The following is a 6924-nucleotide window of genomic DNA, read 5'->3' on the forward strand; positions in this document are numbered from 1 at the left end:
TGAGGTGGTAGCGATTTAGTCTTAGTCTTGTCAAAACCTCTTTTAAGTCCAGATAACATGTGGGCACTCTAGACAGGTCAGCGTACTCTGACTTGATGTCAGTGGTAATTCTATTGGGTTTGTCTGTCTGACTTACTGTCTCACGTCTGGAGTTCCCAGAGGAGGATAAGCAGGTAACTTTACAATTAGGAGCCCAGTTCTTAATGTTTCCCGGCCGCCAGTCAATATTCGAATTGTGTCTGAGGAGCCATGGAAATCCCAAAACTATAGGGTGAAGTGCAGAGTCAAATAAGTGGAATCTTAATCTTTCTGTGTGAATCTCATCTATAGTTACTTGAACGGGTTCAGTTATATGGGTTACTCTGAATGCAGTAAAAAAACTTCTCGACGTTCCAGAAGGGGGAATGTGGTCTGCAGCAGCAGCAGCAGCAGCAGAACCAGCAGCAGCAGCAGAACCAGCGGAAGCAACTGATGGGCTCGGCATAGCAGGAGACCGATAATCCAGCTTCGAGTTGGGCAAGAGCTCTGTGCACTTGAACCGCCAGGTGATTAACTTGATTAGTTACAGCCTCCTGGAATTCTTCTTGGCGATCAGTGACGCAGACCCGGCGTCATGGGCGGGCCCGGCCCCGCCCATCCAGGATTTGGGCCCGCAGTTTTAATCAGGGCTGAATACAACATTTTAATTGTTTTATTATTATGTTTATGGTTGTTATTTGTAGGGCTCTGTCCTAATATTTATTTTTGTTTTGACTATGTTGAAAGATTAGTTTAATATAATTTTTTTATTTTGCTATGAAATTCTGAATGAAAGGCTGCGTGCGAGACTGGTTTTTCGCTGGGTTGAGTCATGTGGGTGTTTGAGTGAGATGCGGCACAGCAGCCTGTCAGTTTACTCTTGCTAGGTTAGTTTGGCTATTATCATTTATATTTATCTGCAACAATGGATATCAGGAAGTGGTTCATGAAAGGAATATGGCAACTCAGCGCCAGATGCAGGCACATTAAAAGAAATCAGTTACGTTACCAACGAGCTAGCAAGCCAGCCAGGGACAATGGAGGCTGGCAATCAATTATATTTTGAAGAGAAATTGACTCTCAAGCCGGCTCTCTCATAAACTCCGGCTCTGTGCGCAAGCAGACCGCTGCACACGCTATCTGCCTCGCTCAACCTCTCTCTCTCCCTTTCTCTCCATCGCTCCTCAAGTTTGCCTGCGTGCTTGCCCAAGTTGGCACAGCGTTACAAATGTGCCACAAAACCAACCAATGGATGTAGCCCATAATAAGACCGTCAACAGCCTTATGGCAACCTAAAACCCCTCTCTTTCCGTAACAACAATTCACGAGCCCCCCCCCCCCCCGTTGACAATTCAGATTTCCCGGGAAACTTAAGTTTCGGGGTGGGCCCGCCCCGCCCTGGTAAATCTAATGCCCGCCCAGAGACGTATGTCTGCCGCCGGGTCTGCAATGACGTTACTAACTCATCTGTTAATGGAGACCAGCTGTGCAGCATGGTGAGCAAGCTCTGCTCTCTGTCCTTCGACATCCGCTTCATGCCCGGCGCCGTGGGAGGGCCAGGCCCTCCCATTTGACATTCCTGCCCTCCCCCAATAAACACGATTGTTATTACTTATAAAAAATTAAAAATATATATATTTCATTTTTTTTTATTAGAATACACAAATACACTGTGAACTTTTATGCTACGATGTATGTGATGTCAGATAGTAACTAAAAAAAAAATCGCAGGCTACGTCAAATAAATTCATGTGTCTGTTGTGATTTGTGATTCGTCCACATTTAGACCAATCACAGCGTCACAATCTGCCGCCTAGTCTGGATTTGTTTATTGTTTATTATGCATTCTGTAGACTCCCATTTCTGTTTGAATTACAAAATGGACATCAGAAATTGGCTTAAAAGGTCTAAGGATTTATTCAAACGAAATAGCGATGAAAGAACCGCAGCCGATGGTGCTGCTGGCGACCCTGCACCTGCCGTTGCAGCAGCACGCCTTAATGTCACAAGCTTGACCTCGGCAAACCCCGGGGCTAAGCCTGAGTTAGCGAGCCCAAGCCTTGACTCAACAAGGCGGCCGCCACCAACGCTGTCCTCCGATGCACAGCTCCTTGTGCCCCTACCATCACCACCTTCATTGCCACACACCCTGTACCACACCCGCCAGCATCCTCCTCCTCCGTGCCGGTGCCTCCACTACAGACGCTACCTTGCAGCACATCAACAGGTACTATTGGGCCAGCAACCGCTCAAAGACCAACAGCCCCAAATGATCTTGGGGTTAATAAACCCAACCAGGTGAAACTGGATCGTTATCCAGGGAGATTGTTTTCAGGAAAGAAGCGCATTTTTGCCACTGCATGGTACAAAAACAGACCATGGCTTGAATATCCGTGAAAAGCAGACGCAGCCTTTTGTTTCCCCTGTAGACAGTTTAAAGTAAATACGTATTCATCTGATGCGGCTTTTACTGTCAAAGGTTTTTGCGACTGGAAACACGCATTACAGACTGATAAAGGACTGCTAAGGCATGCCGCATCAAAAGAACACATTTCATGTGAGAGTTTGTGGAGAGAGAGACAGATACGCCAGGAAACAAATAAGGAAATTAGTACTTTGGTGCAGATCAGCTGGCACGGAACCGTTATTAGGTGTCAGCTGTCGTTGAGCTAACAGCTTTTTTAGCTGTCAACCAACTCCCTCTCAGAGGTGACCACGATTCCCTCCACAGCATGTTCGAGTCAGGCAGTGGGCTCTTCCTATCACTGTTTGAGTATACGCTGCACAAAGATGCAGAGTTGGCCAAAATAATGTTCTAAGTTAGCTCGGCTGAGTGAAAGGATGCACCTGCAGTGCATAGGAAATAAACCATGACCAAGGCGGGCTAAACAGTCCATCGTCTCCGTCTCTACTATTTCTCTCCGAGTGCAACGATGAGGAAGCTGCCATCCTTAACCTCTGTGCCTTGCTCGTGATTTACCAGTGTTTGTGCTGCCACGCACACAATGTTTCAAAAGTGGTTTCTATGTTGCCCTTTATTTGTGAATGTATTTGCGATACGTGTGCGTCTTTGCGCAATGCTGTCGGCCTTGCTGTTTGATATATATTGTGCCGCAGGCCCGCAGCACATGACGGTTTTGTGTGCCCTCCCATGAAAATCATATGCCCTCCCTTTAGATTTGTTCTGGCGCCGGGTCTGATCCGCTTTAAATCTATCTGAGTCGGCTGAGTCCATGGTGGCCAGTTCGTTCTGTTAAGACTGTCACAGTCCAAACTGTGTCCCTGTTTGTTCCCCTGTGTGTGTGGAGAGGGTGTGGTGTCCCTTGCAGGCAGCAGCCTGTTTGCTCTCACCTGGCCGTCCGACTCAGCTGTCCCTCATCATCTAATCAGGACACAGTTTATCTACTCCAGTCTCCCAGCAACTCACCGCCAGATTGTTTTCTACACCAGTGGTATTACATCCTCCTGGCTGCCCATTCAGTTATCCTGTCTGCGTGTAAATCCGTACTCTTTGTAACTAGTTTCTCTTGTGTTTCCAGTGCAATCCCTCGGCCATCATCCACCAGAGCTTCCAGCCAACCTGCCAGCCTCTCACTGCCTACCTCCACTCCGGACCTCCATAATCACCAAACCTGCCTGAGTCTCCGAAACAATAAACCATTTGAATATCTTCAGTCATTGCCTGCGCCTGGGTCCTGTTTAAAACATAATCCTAACAGAACAATCTGGCCACCATGGACCCAGCAGGCCCGGACCCAATTCGTGAGGCTCTCTCCAACCAAGGCGTCCTCGTGGGCCGGCATGACCAGATGCTCAGAGAGGTTATGGATAACCTCGCATCACTAGCCGCCAATGTAGCACAGATGGGACATCACCTCAACCTGGTTTCAACTCATCTTGCTCCGCCTGCTCCGGAGGATCCAGCTCCCTTAGCACAGGTTCCAGCCCAGCCCGCTCTCCCTTCACGTGAGCCAAACATTCCCACTCCAGAGCGGTACGCAGGTGCCTTAGGGACATGTAACTCTTTCTTAATGCAGTGTTCTCTTGTGTTTGAGCAGCAGCTGTCTACTTATGCTAATGACAGAGCTAAGATTTGTTATATGATAGGTTTACTTACAGGTAGCGCCCTAGCCTGGGCATCAGCTGTATGGGAGAGTCAGTCCAACATCTGTTATTCTTATCCAGAGTTTACAGAAGAAATGAAGAAAGTTTTCCACCACCCCGTCAGCGGTAGGGACGCTACTAAACGCCTCCTCTCACTGCGACAGGGCTCCCGTAGTGTAGCCGAATACTCAGTGGAATTTAGGACCTTAGCGGCAGAAGCGGGGTGGAATGACACAGCGCTTCAAGGGGTTTTTCAAACCGGGCTAACTGATTCTGTTAAAGATGAGTTAGCAGTCAGGGACGAATCAGCTAACTTGGATGAGTTGGTCTCCCTAGCCATAAGACTGGATAACCGCCTTAGGGAGCGCCGTAGGGAAAGAGCCAGTCGATCTCCTGGGTCACTCCCCTCTCGCCCTGTCTCGTCTCCTCTCGCAAGATTCAGGTCGGAGACTTTCCCAAGTCCTAGTGCTCCATCTGAAGTCTTTTCTCCTCTCCTGTCTTCAGAGGAACCGATGCAGCTAGGCAGAGCCCGACTCACTCCCCAAGAACGACACATGCCCCCAGCGCCCAAAAGAGGGTGCTCGCCAGTAAAGGTGGGGATACTGGTGAGCAAGGCTGTTTCTTCCTCAACCCCCCAGACCCGCAAGCCTCTTGAAGCCACACTGCTGTTAAATCAACAGTCTCTCTCTCTGCCTGCCCTAGTGGACTCTGGGGCTGATGAGAGTATTTTGGATGCCCAACTGGTTGCCTCAGCCGGCATCTCAACTCAACCTCTGACAGCTCCTCTCAATGCTCGAGGTCTGAATGGGAAGCTCCTGGCACGCGTTACCCATGTCACCGAACCCCTACATCTCGTCCTGTCCGGTAATCACCATGAAATGATTCAGTTCAACGTCATGTCCTCCCCTCACACACCCCTAGTTCTGGGCCAGCCATGGTTAAGACTGCACAACCCCCACATGGACTGGTCGGAGAATCAAGTAAGGAGTTGGAGTTCCTTTTGTCACTCTTCATGCCTGCGGTCTGCAATTCCCCCAGCAGAGGTCGGTATTCCTCCAGTTCAGCAGGAGCCACTTAACTTGTCCGCTGTCCCTCCGGTTTATCATCGCCTGGGAGAGGTTTTCAGTCAGCAGCGAGCTCTTTTTCTGCCCCCTCATCGCCCTTACGACTGTACAATAGATCTTCTTCCTGGGGCATCTCTCCCATCCAGTCGCCTGTTTAACTTGTCCCGAACTAAGCGTGAGGCCATGGAGACATACATCAAAGACTCACTGGCTGCTGGCATCATAAGACCCTCTTCTTCTCCCGTCGGAGCAGGCTTCTTCTTTGTATCCAAGAAGGACCGCTCCCTACGCCCCTGCATTGACTACCGGGGCCTTAACAACATCACCATCAAGAACAAGTATCCACTGCCCCTCATCAATTCAGCCTTCGAACCCCTACAGAAGGCCACCATTTTCTCGAAACTCGACCTCAGGAATGCTTACCACCTGGTCCGCATACGTCAACGAGACGAGTGGAAGATGGCGTTCAACACCCCACTAGGCCATTTCGAGTATCTAGTGATGCCCTTTGGACTCACCAATGCCCCAGCTGTCTTCCAGGCTCTTGTGAACGATGTCCTCCGTGACTTCCTGAACCGTTCAGTATTTGTGTATCTTGATGATATCTTGATATTCTCACAGACCATGGAGGAACACACCCAACATGTGCAGCAGGTTCTACAAAGGCTCCTCGAGAACAAGCTGTTTGTCAAAGTAGAGAAATGCTAATTTCACGTGGATTCAGTGGATTTACTGGGCTACATCATTGAGCAAGGTCAGCTGAGAACAGACCCAGAGAAGGTACAAGCAGTGGCACAATGGCCCAAGCCTTCCACCAGGAAGCAGCTCCAACGTTTCTTGGGCTTTGCAAATTTCTATCGCCGGTTCATCAGAGACTACAGTCGTGTTGCCGGTCCTCTCAACCAACTCACCTCCCCAGCAATCCCCTTCTCGTGGACTACTCAGGCTGAGGCTGCCTTCTCTGAGCTGAAGAGACGTTTCACCTCGGCTCCTATTCTTATGAACCCTGACTCATCTCTTCAGTTTATTGTTGAGGTTGATGCATCCAACACCGGATTTGGGGGCGGTTCTATCACAACGCTCAGTCTCCGACCAAAAGCTTCACCCTTGTGCTTTTTTTTCCCGACGACTGACAACCCCTGAGCGCAACTATGATGTTGGCAACAGGGAGCTGCTTGCTGTTAAGCTTGCGCTGGAAGAATGGAGGCACTGGCTGGAAGGCTCTGAACATCCATTCATTGTGTGGACAGACCACAGGAACCTGGTCTACATACAAACTGCCAAACGACTAAACTCCCGTCAGGCACGCTGGGCATTGTTTTTTGGGAGGTTCAACTTCACCCTTACCTACCGACCTGGTTCTAGAAACCTTAAACCTGACGCATTGTCCCGGCAGTTTGCAGTGGATCAGGATCCCATAGCTCCTGACACCATAATCCCCGCTACCAGAGTGGTGGGCGCTGTAACATGGGAGATTGAGAACTCAGTGAGGAAGGCACAGAGAGACCATCCAGATCCAGGAAAGGGTCCAGCTAACCGTTTGTTTGTACCTGACTCTGTCCACTCACAGGTTCTCCTATGGACTCATGCTTCCCGCTTTGCCTGCCACCCGGGTGTGAGTCGGACCCTATCCCTCCTGAGACGACACTTCTGGTGGCCTTCTATGGAAGCGGACTCTCGAGCCTTTGTGCTGGCCTGCACGATTTGCGCCCGTAGCAAGTCTTCACACCAGGCTCCT

This window comes from Notothenia rossii (genome assembly GCF_949606895.1).
Source record: "Notothenia rossii genome assembly, chromosome: 7".
NCBI lineage: Eukaryota > Metazoa > Chordata > Actinopteri > Perciformes > Nototheniidae > Notothenia > Notothenia rossii.